This window comes from Dromaius novaehollandiae, chromosome 16, assembly GCF_036370855.1.
Source record: "Dromaius novaehollandiae isolate bDroNov1 chromosome 16, bDroNov1.hap1, whole genome shotgun sequence".
Classification (NCBI taxonomy): Eukaryota; Metazoa; Chordata; class Aves; order Casuariiformes; family Dromaiidae; genus Dromaius; species Dromaius novaehollandiae.
The window spans coordinates 6,437,423-6,452,675 of NC_088113.1; positions in this window are offsets into that span (position 1 = coordinate 6,437,423).

Below are 15,253 nucleotides of genomic sequence, written 5' to 3' on the forward strand. Positions count from 1 at the left end.
GTTTTGCTTAGAGAAGTAGAAAGGTTGTAAAGGGGAGATAACCTGGACTGTGCCTTGAGGTGTTTCTGCCAGGGGATTAAGGGGAGTGAAAGCTTTTGCTTGGTGGCCATCAGGTGTTGCAGTAAGTCCGTGGTGTCGGTTCAGGGGTGCTGGGGTCTCTGTGTCGGGATTCCAGACTGCGACAAAAAGTCTTTCAAGGCTTCCTGACATTGAGTTGTTCAAGGCTGAGCCCAGCAAAGTAGATGCTTTAGACCAGCATGTCTTGCCCCCCGCCATGCTGAGCACCTCCTCGCAGGGGCATTGGAGAGAGCCGCACACTGGCTGGAAAAGGTGCTGGGGGCATGCTCAGGAAGCCGGTGCGGAGTGGCAGTTCCTGAGATTTGCAAGAAAGAAGTCTGCTTTAGTGGTCACAGGAGAGATTCAGAGGATCAGGATGGAGGCATTTGGCCCAAAATGCTGGGCAGATCACCTTGCCTCAGTTTCCCTTGTCCTTGGAGACCCTTGCTCTTTCTTTGGCAAATACTAGGTGGAATTAGCTTTGTTTGTTGCTTTGCAATGTTTAGCAGAGGACAGGAGGGGATTCATAAAAGCTGACACTCCCTTTGGCCCAGCGTCTCACCCGATGACCTAACATCTCATTATCTTTTTTCTAAGATCGGTTTCAGACCAAGAGTTTCAGGCAGCTCTCGACAAAGCTTTTTTTTTTTTTTCTTTCCCTCTCTCAAATAAAAATGCCGTCTGGCTGGGCAGTAGTAGATGCTTTGAACAGTATTCCCTCACCATGCAGCTCTTGGCTGAAAAGTCAGGCTATAAACCCAGTCCTTCCACTGCGTTCATGATGTCTCTGCAGGAGCCCCATTGACTGTGCACAGTTCGCAGCACAGACAATATTTACGGTGTTTCCTGAACTAACTTTGACTGCTCTTAGCTGGGTGCTTTCCTGTTACTCCTGGGGCTCGATGGCTCTCCCAAGTGCTGAGCTTGCTGGCTGAGGGACCACACAGACAGCAACTGCTCTACATTTCCTAAAGCCAGCAGAGATGTGTTTGCAGACAAGGGTGTTTCCAATCGCAGTGAAAACACACAGAAATCGCAAAGATCCTGGACAAAAACTGACAGAATCTGCAGAATATGGCAGCATTTCATGGTTTTATGTTATACCTCATCCTCACAGATGCACAACATGAAGCATCAATGCTGTGAGCAGACACGGTCCTCGAAGCATCTCCAGGCGCTCCACGAAAGCTGTTAGCAACCAAATCGTGCGTGACCGAGCTGTGCCGTGGGCCCGGACAGCCCACCGTCTCCAGGGGAAAGCTCCACACCGTGCCACGAGCTTCGATTTTGAGCTCGGAGCGTCGCTGGAGAGCCTGGAGAAGCATTGCCTGGCTAACGGGGAAAGGAGACGGCAGGCAAATATGGAGCTGGCTGTAGATATTAAAATTAGTTTTGACATTTGGGAGTTTTCTGTCTACAGCAGAGAAGGAGGCAGGTCTCCAGGAAGGCTGTGTCTCCGGAGCCCCTTCTCCATGGAGAGGCCGGCCTGGAGCAAGGTATTTGCATATTTTAATGAGATGTGTGATCTGAAGACACTTTTCTAATGGGAGCGGAGATTTGTTAGCTTGGCTCCTCCGGGTCAGCAGCATGAGCAGAGCTCTCAGTGAAGCATCTGCAATGAGACAGGGACAGAAAAGGGCCTTGTTCACATTGCTGTTAAGTGACAAATTCTGGGTTAACCTTTTCCTTTTGTCCTGGCCCCATACATGTATGTCAGGGAGCCTGGAGTCTCCTAGGAAAGCAAGTAGAGTTAACTTGGTGGAAGGCTAACACTCTGGCTGCAGGTAGTATAATAGCAAATAATTAGCAGCAAAATAATAATATTATTTTTAATGTAATTCATGTATCCTGTTATGCTGTGTGAACTCGTCCCCAGCGTGACACTAATCAGAGCAGTGGGGTACATCGGCAGCATTGCTGGCCAGGCTGCTGACTGCAGCTGGCGCTCCTTTTGGGGGCTTATTTGAGAAAGGAAATTCCTATTTTCCCTAATCATCTGTGTATGTAAAATGCTGCTATTTGGGTGCTCATTAAGTGGAGGTGGCAATTCTAGACGAGGAGGCTGCTAGCTGCTGGGTTTCTGCTCCAAGGAGATGAGCCAGTTTGTGCAAATCTCGAAGCACCAGGGAGAGATTGGAAATTAATGATTTGCCTAACGAAGATGAGCTTGTTCCAGGCAGACGAACCAGGTGGGTGGGTGCAGTTACTGTGCACAGCAAAGGGCTCTCAGCATGGGGGGCTCGTGCACCGGGGCTCTGGCAGAGCGTGCCCCTGCTAACCCTGCAAAAGCGTGCTGCTTCGGGGGGAGGATGTGCTTCTGGCAGGGAACTTGCTTTGAGATGTGCAGAGCTGCTCCCCAGTGCAGGGTGCCGATGCAGCAATTGGGATGCATGGGGGGAAGCAGGGCATAAGTTGCAAAAAATGAAAGGCAAGCAATAAAAAATGCAAAACCATCTGGGGATACAAAGTGCATCCTGTTTGATCAGGGAGAAAGAACTGCAACCACCTGCTGGGTCCCCTTTGCTATGAAGAAATTGGCCTTCTTACGGAGTATGCAATCCTCAGCTGAGTGTGAGTTTGCCTTCCAGGAAAGCTGCCCAGGGTAGCGCAGCCATTCAGCGGCACTGCCCGTGCCCACGGCCCGGGAAGCTGAGGAGCACGCTGCGGAGCCGGCGCCTGCTGCAGCCTGCCCTTCTGCGAGCCCCATCGACAGCCGGGACCCTCGCCAGGGAAGCTTCAAAAGGAGAGTGAAAAGTTGAAGTAAAAGCTCGTTCCTGCTGCAAAAGTCGAACAGGGCCATTCAGGCAGGAAAAGCGGGAAAGACTGAATGCACGTTTGCAGCACGAAGCTCGGCAGCGGGCTCCGCCAGCTTGGAGCTCTTCAAAAAAGGGAGGGATGCTCCTCCTGCCTCTCCCCTTAGGAAACTGTGATAAAATCCTATGCACCCCCAAGGCAACAGCAGCCGGACGGTCCTAACTGGGATAAGCTGTGTCCCTGTAAAGGGCTGCGTCTGGCTCGTGGCAGGACAGGGCGCTAGAGGAGCGAACGCAGGTACAGCCCCGGAAGAGGGACCCATTCGTCCTCACCCAGAGAGCCTCCATGCCTGGTAGCCGTAATCTTTCATGCTGGATGGGCCCGTGCTTTTTATTGCACATAACTGTCAGATTTCCAAGAGACCCTGCAAAATAGAGTGCAAAACAAAAAAAAAAAAAAAAAAGAAAAAAAAAGAAAAAGAAAAAGAAAAAAAATGTTACTAACTGTTAAATCAATACAACAAGTAATTTAGAAGCAGATGGTGTATTTTTCTATGATCAAAGGCATGTCTGCACAAGGAAAAATATTATTACTGCAATTTACCTTCCTATTCCTGCCCTACAGCCATTACTCTTTGGGGTTTATTCCAATAAAAGAGGGAATATCTCCCAAGCCAGAGGAGATTTCCTATTAATCTTTTAGACCACAAACCACCTTGACTTTACAAGTGCAGGTCAGAAGGGCTGTCCTGCTGCATGTCTGGGCTGTGAAAGAACTGGCTCAGTTTGGAGACAACAGACATTTATTTTCTTTGATTTTTTTGAGCAACCCCCTGCCAGCCGCCTCTATCCATCCCGTTTATATTGGTGATGGGTTTGGGATTCTTTTCCCCATTTGTTTTATGGAAGTTTCTCAGCCTCTTCACCCTCCTGGCAGCATCCTCTGCTTTATGGGACCCTTTCCTCAGTGACGCTCTTGCAAAGGGGCCTGTAATTAAGACAACTGCCTCTTATTTCTCTGAGCCACCTGGGACCTTGTCACGGGAACTACCCAGACCCCGAGGATACGCACTGCCTCTCCCGAGAGGAGCCTGTGAAGGTCCCTCTGCAACCCAGCAGCAGCAGTAACCAGCTTCAGTTCCCGGGGGGATCTCCGGAGAGGTGGGACACATTAGGTCCATGTTCCTCAGAGACTCTGAAGTCTTTCCACAAAACCCAAGGGTCCTGTTGGGGATCTGGAGGCAAACTTCAACAGGCAAACTGGAAAAAAAATGCTGTTTTTTCTCCGACGCTCATAAGAACCTCAGACGCAGGATTTGGGGCCCTTACGGGAAACTCCAGCCAGCACGCCGTGGTGCAAGCGTGCTCCACCGACAGGGCTGCGGAGGGAGCGTGAGCGAGGGTCAGCATAGGGATTCATTTTAAACTCGGCACATCGTTCCTGCCGCTGAGCCGTGCTGGAGCAAAGCCGCGGCTTAGGCATTGAGAGACCAAACAGCGCTGGTGCTCAGGACGGGCTTGTGCTCATGGAGGATGCTGTGCTGGTGTCATCCCCCATCCTCACAGAGGACGCTGTGCCAGATATTCCAGCTTGCACGGTTCTGCCCAGCCCTCTAGGCTTTCTTTTGTGGCAATTTATATTCCTGCTGTAAATGAAGCCAAAAAACGTGCCTACCCTAGAAGAACAGAGTTAAATCCTACACCCACCTACACCCCCGTCTCAGGTTGTCCTGGAGGAGGGAACTTGGATTACATGAGGGGGAACCACCAGACATGTCTGGAGCATCTCGTCGGGGGGACGGCAGGAGTTCAACGGTGTCTGCGATCCAAGATTTAGTTTCATGTTTCAAGAAACCCAAGAGGTACCAAGTGCTTTCCAGCTGTGCTACAGAAATCACAGCCATTCCCCTGACGTGTGAGGGTAGGAGCAGATCCCAGTGTTGCTTCCATCCAACCTGAGCCAAGGCCTCCAAGGGAAAAGGAAACTGCAGTGCCTGCCTGGAGCTCCTCCAGCTTCCCTTGCCTCTGCTCCTCACGGCTTCTGCCAAAGGTCCTTCCAGTCAATTCTCCTCCTGACAGCCTAAAACTCCTATTTCCTAAAATCCCTAATTTTCACAATCTTGGATCCTGTAGGAATTTATAGTGCACTCAGACAGGGACAAGCTCTGACTCTTTTTGACCTAGCATGTTGTTTTGCCAGAGCATTTTCAGGGAAGGTTTCTATAGCAAAGAGCACCTTTCTGTACTGTGGCATTAATATCAAATATCTGGAAACATTCAAATATCAGGAATTGGCACTGAATTTGTCAGCACAGGGAAGGTTTCTGCCTTCTGCTGTGATAGGACGGTGTCTGTACAGAGTGACTGCTAGAAGCAATCAGTGTTCCCATTCGGGACCTCACAGTGCTATTCCTCAGAGACGAATAATAGCTTATATGGGTTTTTATAGTGCCAGCCACTTTTATGGCATGAGAACTAATATTTTTGAAAGCCGCTTTAAAATAAATATAATGAACTTGGCTTATGCAACCGGAATGATGGTAATGGGCTCAGATAAAAAGCAGATTTCCCAAGCTAAAGCAGTTCAAGGCAATTACAAATTTATTTGGCCACCATGAGTTAAAGAGTTCAGGTAAAGTGGATTTTAAAGGTGCTGTGAGCGTAGGGGGAATGGACAGCAAATGGGAAAGAGAGAGGAAAAAAGCCCAGTTTTGGTATATATGCTGAGCTCCTGGGGTGATGGTGGCCCAAGGGGGGCCAAAATGGGGGCTTAAATGGAGAAGCAGAGACATTTCCACCCAAACACTTTCGTGCCAGCCTGAGCCGTGCACAGAGAGACGCAGTGGGGAGCCCGTCGGGGCCGGGTGACTCGTGCCGTCCCCCGGCCTTGGCTGTCCGCCGGGAAAGCAAATTGCTCCAAGGCAGAGCAGGGCAGCTGGGCTTTGCGTTTGGTCCCTTCCTGGGGCTGCAGTTGGAGGGTGACGGCTGGGTTGAACAGAGATGTCCCCATGCCACCGCCAGCTCCAGGGCCAGCCCGGACAACCCGCGGCAGCGTGAAGGGTGCCGCTTCCAAACGCGTTTAAGCAGCTCTGGGACACCAGTTTGGGGCATTATTTAGCAAGCTGCTAAATGCCACGTCCTGCCACAGGGGTGATGGGCCCCGGACCACGAAACGGCACCTGGAGTGGGTGGGAGGCCCCAAGGAAAGAGCCGTCGCCTCCAAACAGGCGGATGTGGCAAACAGCCCTGAACGAGAGCTGGAGCTTGAAAGGGAGGAGCGGCCACGGCGAAGAGAGAGATACAGTGGAAAGAATGATTACGTTGTCCCGAGACGTTTGCTTACCCATTGGCAGAACGCTATTTCCCCAGCAATATCACTTGTACTTTTCATTAGTCAGTCCTGACCTTTTAGCGCCGTAATCAAACAAGACAACCTAACACTTAAATCTGAGCATTTAGCTCTGACATTTACAATTGGTTCTCAAGTTAGAGAGACCAAATGAAAACTTCCTAGCAGACAGCATGCTGCAGGGAATGGCAATCAAATAATTCATTTGCTGAGTAACATGTGTGCCAGCCCTCTTCGGCGGTCTGCCTCGGCCTGCATCACATCAGCTGCTATTTGTACTGGAGTCCTTATCTTTAAAAAGTCAATATTCATCTGGAGTTACTGCTACACCACGGTGCCTCGGATCCCACCAATATCTCCCCTTCCAGGTGCAGAGAAACTGTATTCGGCATTTGGTGAATGCAAACACAAGGGATCCTGCCTGGGCGAGAGCCCTACAGGAGTGGGGGGGGGGGGGGGGGGGTATGTTCAATGCAGAGGATCCAGTAATGAGGCTGGTCTCTCTCCTTCCCCCTTGGTGGCATCCTCACCCGGAAACTGGGTGCTCGGCGTGTCCTGTGGTGCACCTGCCTGGGCACTCGGCGTACCCTTGGGTGCTGCTAGTTCAAGGCCACGTTCAGGTGGACATGAAATGTTTTGGGGAGGACGTGAAGGGCTGATGCCAGGTGACCCAGGACAGCTTGGCTCCAAACGCACCATAGCCCTGTCTCAGGGCTGGTGGGACTGTGCATGGACGTGGTCTTGGCTTCCCTCCCCCTCGCCACCACCATGGCATGGTCCCTGGCTCACCTCAGTGCCACTGTCTGTGTCACACACTCACAGCTTGGCCACTTTATTAAGTTGAGGCCATAAAAACAAAGCCCAAACAAGCTCGCTACCTTCAGTGCTCGTCCTGCCGGGCTCAAACACAAAACAACAGCAGCAAAAGGAGAGACAATATCCAATTCTGAAAAGGTCTTTAGCAGCCAATCACCCTCCAGCCCTGCACAGAAGCATCCTCAGCCTGTAAATATGCTTAAATAGACATAAATACTCTGCCCCACATGGCTGAGTCATTACTGTTCTCAGCCGTGGGTAATATGACATTTGGAGAAATTAATATATTCATTTAGAATACAGAAAAACAGAAAATGAGATGTCCAAAGCACTTGTTAGTGCTGTGCTTTCTCAGTATTGCTAAGTGTGCTGCTTTGCTGAAGTGCTGCCATTGCGCTGTCGAGAGGGCCGGCACGTTATGGTTTTGCATAAGAGCTAGAATCAGCATTTGTTTATGCAATCACTTTATGTCTAACAGCATCTCCCAAAGTAGCAGTACATGAAAATATTTTGCTCAGAGGAAAAAGACCACTGTCTGTATAATGTGCCTGTAGTCTTCAGTTGTTGCTCTGCCATTGTTTTTTGTTTACGGCGTGACAAAGGGTCAGACAGTATGCAGGACTGGGAAGAGGAAGAAGAGGAGATTCAAATGCTGTGAAGCAGGATAGCGCTGCATCTACGCAGATGGCTTAGGCAAAAACCATTTGCAATAACGTGCTCACACCAGATGCAAGTGTAAAACGTGTCTCCGGTGTGCAGGTGGGGCATGCACCTTCAGCAAAATGGCTCAGTGTTTTTATAAATGAATAAAGGAAACACACATATAAAGCATTTTTTAGAAAAGGCAATAAGAGGCTTATTTCTCTCGTTTCCATCCAAAGTCATGTTGCACCTAAAAATTACTCTTAGCATGCAGATGGCTCTCAAGTGAAGCCGTATCAGCCACCATCGTAGTGTCCCTAAGGCCCTAGAGTGCTCCCAGCAAAAGGCGAACGCCGGCCACGAGCTGCGCAGTCCAGCGCCGCAGTGCTCGAAACATGGGGGAACACGGCGCCGAGTCCGCGAGGACCTTCACTCTGCTCCTCTTCGCGTAAGATTTGGAATCGCACCCAGTGGGCCATCACTTTCCTGTGTTTTCCTCCTTCTTCCTGTCTTTATGGAAAATGTTTGTTTTCTCTTTTCCTTCCCCACCTGGTGCCTGGCTCCTGGGGCATTAGGCACCCCGCCTCCACCTCGCGGGTGACATCGCCATGGCGACCGATGGGGAGGTGACAGCGTGCAGGTAGCGCACCAAATGGGTCAGGAACAACCTTCTCCCCTCTGCATTTGGGATCAATCAAGTCAGGGAAAAATGCATTTTGCCATGCAATGCTCTCAAGGAGAGGCTCCTGCGGATGCTGGCGGCAGCCAACGGCAGCGATCCTCAGCCAGGTCGCTGGCTGCAAAGCCACTTTTTTGGGATGGGAAATGGCTCTCTGGGTTGCAAACAGGGCAGAGCCCGGGCAGAACCCTGCTGGTTGGGCTTGAGCTTTTCCTCCATCTTGCTTTTCTTTGCCTAACCTGAGGGACAGTGGTGACTCCGGAGACCTGGGCTGCAGTGCACATGGCATTTAGGATGTGCTGCCCTGAGCATGCCGGGGTCCTGCCGGCATCCGTCCCGTGGCTCCCGGGCAGCGCGCACGTGAAGGGCACAGTGGCGATGCCTTGGCCTGGTGCAAAGATGCAGTCATGAAATGCCCTTGGCTTTCCTTACAAGTGCAAGAAATCTCCCACAGCGTCTCCAGTACGGAAAGGTTTGATGACATCTGTCTCCCACCCAGCTAAAAATCTTTGTATCCCATTTCTGTTATATGCACATTTTTGTGAACAATTAAATCCACTCAGTATTTCACTCCAGCAGTTGCCTTTTAAATCTTCAGCATCAAACATTTTGCCTTATTAAAAGCCAAGGGTCTTGTGTCTTTTCTGGGGTATTTGCTCTTTTAGGAGTGTTCCAGTTAATGTTATCCAGCTTGCACGAAGTTCTACTATTTTCAGTTTTAAAAAACTGAATAAAAAGAGCCCAGAGTACAAGGAGAGAAAAGCAAATGGACCTCAGCATCTCTGCTCCTCATGTGATGAAACAGCATTAAAACACTATCCTCCTGGTCTGCGCGAAGCAGGGAAGCGGCCGGAAGGGACGCGATCAGGAAACGCGCTCAGCCTTTTTTCCCCAGCAGTTTTCATTAGAAACTCACTGGTCAGGAAAGGGCTTTGCTTTGCCAAGGGCTTTGCAAGGTGGCATTGGCCCCAGGTCTGCACCAGGCCGTCCAGGGCCGCCAGGGCCGGAGCTCACCTCTCGCAGGATGGCGTGGATGGAGCCAAGGTGGGCCCAGGACTCCACGGGATTGTCCCACTGGGACAAAAACTAGGCAGAGAGTCAGAGAAATCTGGATTTGACATCCCATTTCTGCCACTCATCTGCTTTGGGACCAGGAATGGTTTGGCTCTGTGCCTCAGTTTCACACCCTGTAAAACGGGAATATTCCTGTTCCCTCCCAATGCACCTTGGCAGCCAGGAATATCAAAACCACACAGCGCGATTCTCCGCTGCTAATTATTCCAAAGTACAAGGTATTTTGGGAAGGCTCCTGTAATGTGTGTGTGTGTGTGTGTGTGTGTGTGTGCGCGCGCACGCGCATGCGCGTGAGATCCTTTTGCAAGTGCAAACACTATGGCGCTTGACTGTGAGGAAATGCTGGAGTGAAAAGCTGAAGTGAGATATATATATATATCCATTTAATATATCCATTTAATTTCTCTCCGTGTGTTCTAAAGTAGATTAGGTTTCAAGAGGCTCTGGAACTGAGGACAGCTGAATTGACAACCAGAAGATATAGGTTTATTCTACAGCAAGCCCATGAAAACCACATAAAATTGGAATTTGTTTTATAACACTCATTCAAGAGTTCTGAAGCCAGGAATGGAATTTAATGTATAATGTGGAGAGATACAGATGAGACCTTTTCAGAGTTTCCGTGTTTTTGTTATACTATATATTATCAATGCTGCATGGTAGGGTTCTCCCCCACCCCACCCCCACCCCCAGAATTCCTTCTAAAAGCAGATGCTTATTTTTGAAGGCTTTACTGTAATGGTGACATATCCATATGCAATATGGATGACCTGTTGTTTCAGATGACTATAATGTGAATAAATACCAATTTAAAAAAAAATCAAACCCAGTAGATCAGGAAAAATAGCAGAATTTAAAACACCCAGGAAGCTCTTGCTCCAGCAAAGGGCATGTAACCATGGCAACAGGAGCCCTCACTGTCACGATAATAAAAAATATATTATTCTAGGAGAGCTCTTAAAAGGGAAATATACATTTTGCTGAGGTGTATGATGAAATATTGGGCAGCAGAGTGAAGAATGATACAGAGGAGTCTGGAAAGTAATCCTGGCGATTCTTCAAACTGCAGCAGGGTGGAAGAGGGAATTTGTTAGCTGGGAGGCCACGGCAGGCATTTAACGCCGATTCAAGAGGCCCCGCGGATGGTGCCTGGAGCAACGCAAGCCCGAAGGCAAAAGCTGGATGCCGTCAGGGCACCCGGCAGCCCCGGGGAGCCGTGCCGAGGTCTGCAGGCAGCAGCCGAGGCCACGGCAGCGGGCGGACGCTCCAGGCTCCTCCGACTGTCCTCATAGTGTCGCGGGAGCGCCGGGCACTGGTGGCACGCTCTTCTGGTTGCAAAGGACACGTGGCAGCTGGCCGCGTGCTGCAGAGCTGCAGGCGTTTTTTGCCAAGACTTTGATTTGTTTCTCAAAGAGAATTGTGGAAACCGGTCATCTTGGGCGAACTTTTCTTGTTTCGGAATTTTGAAAAGAAGCCTGAAAACTGCTGCTGGAAAGCCATCGTTTCACTGGCGGTTAAAAAAGGATGGCTCAGGGTTTGCAGAACACTTAGAAAAAGGGGGCAGGGGACGGGGGGGGATCTGCAATTTCCCACTAGGAATTACCCAGGATTTTTTACCCGGCACGAGGTAGGGGGCTGGACGGTTCAGGTCGGACCCTCCCCAGCCACCCAGGCAGCCGGCACACAGCCCCACGGCCCTGGGGGAGGCAGCGCCTGCCGTGCAGGGATGCCCGGGAAAGGGTGCACTGGCTCTGGGCGTTTGCCCCTCCTGCCTCGCGTGCTAAAGCTGCGGCTTGCCCATGTTTTGGGGGCCAGCCCTCCGACGTGGTGCGCGGGGTGGGCCGGCGGCTCCGGCTGCAGAGAGGCGCTCCGGGCTGGGAGGGAGCCGCCGGCTGCACTGGGGCAAAACCTGGCGCTCCCGTAACCAGCTGCCCCAGCAAGGAGCAGTTTTGCAAGTCACTTGACTCAGCGGGAGGCCTCAAGTCGGGGAACGGTTTGTTAGAGCTTTCCCCTTGGTTTCACCCGTGGCGAAATGGCTTTAGCCCCCTGGCTTTGGGTCCTGCCTGCCACACAGGGCGATCCCTGCTCTCCAGCAGCACTAAGGTGTGGGGTAAGTTCACCTCCTTCGGGCTCCCCAGCCCAAACCCTGCCCGTGGGCACGGCCCAGGGCTGCCTGCGACACGGAAGGGGGAAGCAAGCCGCAGGACGGAGGAAAACCAGGGAAAAAATTGACCCCAAGAGGCAGGAGTTTGGCACAGAGGACCAGCCCTGCCCCGGGAGGGCCCAGGCTAGCACGGGAGCGTGGGAGGCTGCCACGCTGCGGCACACGCCGGTCCCGGGGCGTCCCCCAGCCTCTCCGCGTAATTCCCCTTGTTCGGCGGCGCCTGGGCGAGTAATAAGCACAAGGGGCTCCCGCCGCGGCCACGCGCTGCCTGCTGTTCCTCCCATTCACAGCCGGATTAGAGCGGCGGGACGCTAATGACTTTCGCTGCTTCACGCAGATCCAGCGGCTTGAAACCTCTGGGAGGGAAATGACCCTGCCGCAGGGGAGCTCCCTCCCTCGCACGTGCTGCAAGGGGACGCCGGCCAAGGCAGCAGAGTTGGAGGGGCCAGCACGGGGGCTGGGGTGGCAGGTAAATAGGTGTCCCTGTGCTTTTTGGCCTCCCCCGTCCTCTATGCACCGATCTGGTCTTTTTTCTCTTTTTTCCAGCCTCTCTCCTCATCCCTGACTCTCACCCTCTGTGGTTTCTCCTTGGGGAAGATGCTGAGCTCCCCGCGAGGAAGGGCCGGCAGGAGCCGCCTGCCTGGAGTCTGTCCCCAAACCTCAGGGACTTTGTCTTTTCCCCATCCAGGCTGATTCAACAGACAGGGCTGAGCTTTGCTTGACATTAATTGCATCGAAACAAAGCTGCTCGGGCAGCAGTAATGCTCAATACTTTATCAGGCAGGTGCACGAGGGATGTAAATGCCAGGAACCGGCTGAGTTTACAGATTTCCTTTCGCAGCAAGCTGGCCGTATGAGCACTTTGCTGGTGCCATGGGGATGCTGCCCCTGCGTATGCGCTGAAGAGGCCAGGAAGCACTGGACCGGTCAGTTTGAAGAGCTGTGATTTCTAGCGTCAGAGCTGATAAGGAAAGATTAGATTTTATGGGGTGCTAACTGCTTTAATCTAGATTCATCTAGTTCGGCGGTAGTAGGGCTGTGCTGCTGTGCTAGTAATCCAGCCTGACCAAGAATCACTGCTGTCTGAACCTGTTCTCTTCAGCCTTCAGCCCTGATTATTTGATCTTCTTCTTCCAGCTTAGTTCATGCTTAGTTGTAATATTTCAAGAAGCTGCACAGATAGAAACCACGCGTATCAAAAAACGGGGTTTTACAAACATCGCCCTGTTCTTCCCAGGCTTCTGAAACCAGCTTCTCCAAATGGTCGCCACCCATGCTCCCTGCCCGAGCATGGCCCGCTCCGTGGGAAGTGCCCTCTGCGGAGGCCTGTGTCCCCAGGAGCGTGCGTGCTGCAGGCAGGCCGTGCCGCAGGCCCCCCGGCTCGGCAGGGCGGCAGCGCTCACACCTCAGGTCTCAGCCCCTTCCGACATGGCTGTGGAGCCACCGAGCAGCAGCGCGCTGCTCTCTGCTTCCCTTCACATGCACTGTCATTACAGATAACAAATCCCTGAGGGTTGCAAAGAGGGCAAACTGTATGACATACCCAGGAGAAAAGGCATCCAGACCCTCACCTCTGTCCTCTGTGTGGCGGGAGGTACCTCCACCTGGGCGCTCCAAAGCAGTCCTACGTGCAGTGCTTGGGGGACGTTTCCTGCGGCGAGTCCCGGCGGGAACCCTGTGGCCAGTGCTGCCCATGCCACGGCAGGCCCTCTCCCCCCTCGGCACAGCTCAGCCTTAGCCCCACTCTGTCTCCAGCCCAGACACCCAGTGTCAGTTCCACCAAAGGTGAGGGAGCTGGTCAGATGAGCAGGAGGAGAGAAAACTTGCAGCCAGGGCTCTGGATGAGGAGGATACATGAGCAATCCCAGCTCAATGCCCCCCTTGCATCTCCAGACTGGGTCTCCCCTCGGCGGTCACATCCACAAGCATGTCCTTGCAGATGAAAACCACTAGCACCGCATGCTTTTCACTGGTCTTCTTGCACTGTAAGTTTTCTGCAGTGGAAGATCCTGTATCGCACATTTGGACATTTCTGCATCATTGATAGCAATTGATAATAAAGAAACCTTCACTTTCTGCAGCAGGGCTGTGCCTGGGAAATATGCAAATCCCCTGCATGTCAAAAGAGTCATTAGGCTGTAACCATCCCTGATATAACTTCACTGACTGCTGAGAAGCCAGCAAAAGCTGAGTTAGCTTTAATTGTTATTTCTCCCTCCTCCCTTGCCCAACTGTGGTGAAACATGAGGCCCCTCTCATTTTCACACTCACCCAGGGTTGATTCACAGTACTTATCTCAGGAAATCTCTCCTGGCAAAATACTTAGAACCACTTCTGAATCCTCCTCAGCACAGAAAGAAGGAAAAAGACACCCCCCAGGAGCAGGTCACAGCTCTGCTCGTGCTCTCTGTAGCGGAAGGAGCAGAACAACCCAGCGGAGCTCCCTTTCTAACAGGTTTTATAAGAGCGTGAGACATGGGACTTGTTTAATCTGTTGACCAGACAAAACCCTGCACTGGCGTCCTTGTGGTAAAGAGAAGTCATCTGTATAGAGATCTTGAAGGGAGTGCATGCTCTTGAGAATCCATAAATAAATGCAGAACTCAGGCATTGTATCTTAGCTCCACTATCCAATAACACTTCATAATCCCAAGGACATTATCTTAACTCAGGAGAGTGAAATATGAGTGAATGGTAATTCTAATAACCTTCATGTCTCGTAGGGAAGCAAAAACAGTGAAAATTCCTTGCAAAGCCCATGGCAAAGCAACTCCAGCCAAATGCAAGCGATGCCTCTGCTACACTTAGCCAAGCCGTGGTGGGGCTTGGCCAGGCTTTGCTTATGTTCTCCCCCAAAATGCCAGGGCCAAGGAACTGCCAAGCCCTAGCCCTATGAACCTGCACTGAGCCTCCGGCGCCCAGCCCTTCCCAGCCCCTGGAGGGCACATCCTCACAGAGGAGACCCTGTGGTGCTCACATCCAGTCCTGGATGCAGGCCAAGCCTGAGGCGGAGCTGGAAACAGCTCCCCTTCTCTCTCTTCATGGGGTACTTATCTCCAAACTACTCCAGCCTAAAAGCAGAACTAGAGATTCTTGGATGAGGGACAGCTTAAAGGTCCAGGACTGCATGACCCATCAGATCTATAAATGTCTTGTTATTCCATTAGAGAGCAAGTAAGAAATGATCTCCAAAGCAATGGACCAGAGCATAGCTTCTAACTTACGTGATCCCATGGCAGTGGCCTTTAAAGCCAGGATGCTGTTATCTGAGAAACTGCTGTTTCAAGAGTCCCAAAATATCTGTGGCATTTTTTCCTTCCATTAGACCTTTCTAGGCATAGGGGTGCAAAATAGTTCGAGACACCTTCAAAAGCTTCCTGAAACTTGCCTAAAACAGAAATGTGGGGAGCCAGGCACTAACCACACGGTGGTGGGAGTTCCCTGGACATGGTGCTGTGGTCAGGGCAGGTCAAATTATTGAGAGCCTTTGGTGTTGAACGGGCCCTTCCTGGCCAAGGTCTGATAGAAGTCTCCCCTTTGCCTATGCTGTGACCCATTGCGTGTAGGAGCCGGCAGGGCAGGCTGCTGCGTGCTCTGTCTGTGTGGCTGGGGCAGAGGCTGCACCCAGGGCTGTTCAGTGGTTTTTGAATTCAGACTCCCTGAATCCAGGTATGCGAAAGAAATGGGAACAGAGAGGAGGAGAGGGCATCTAGGCTACA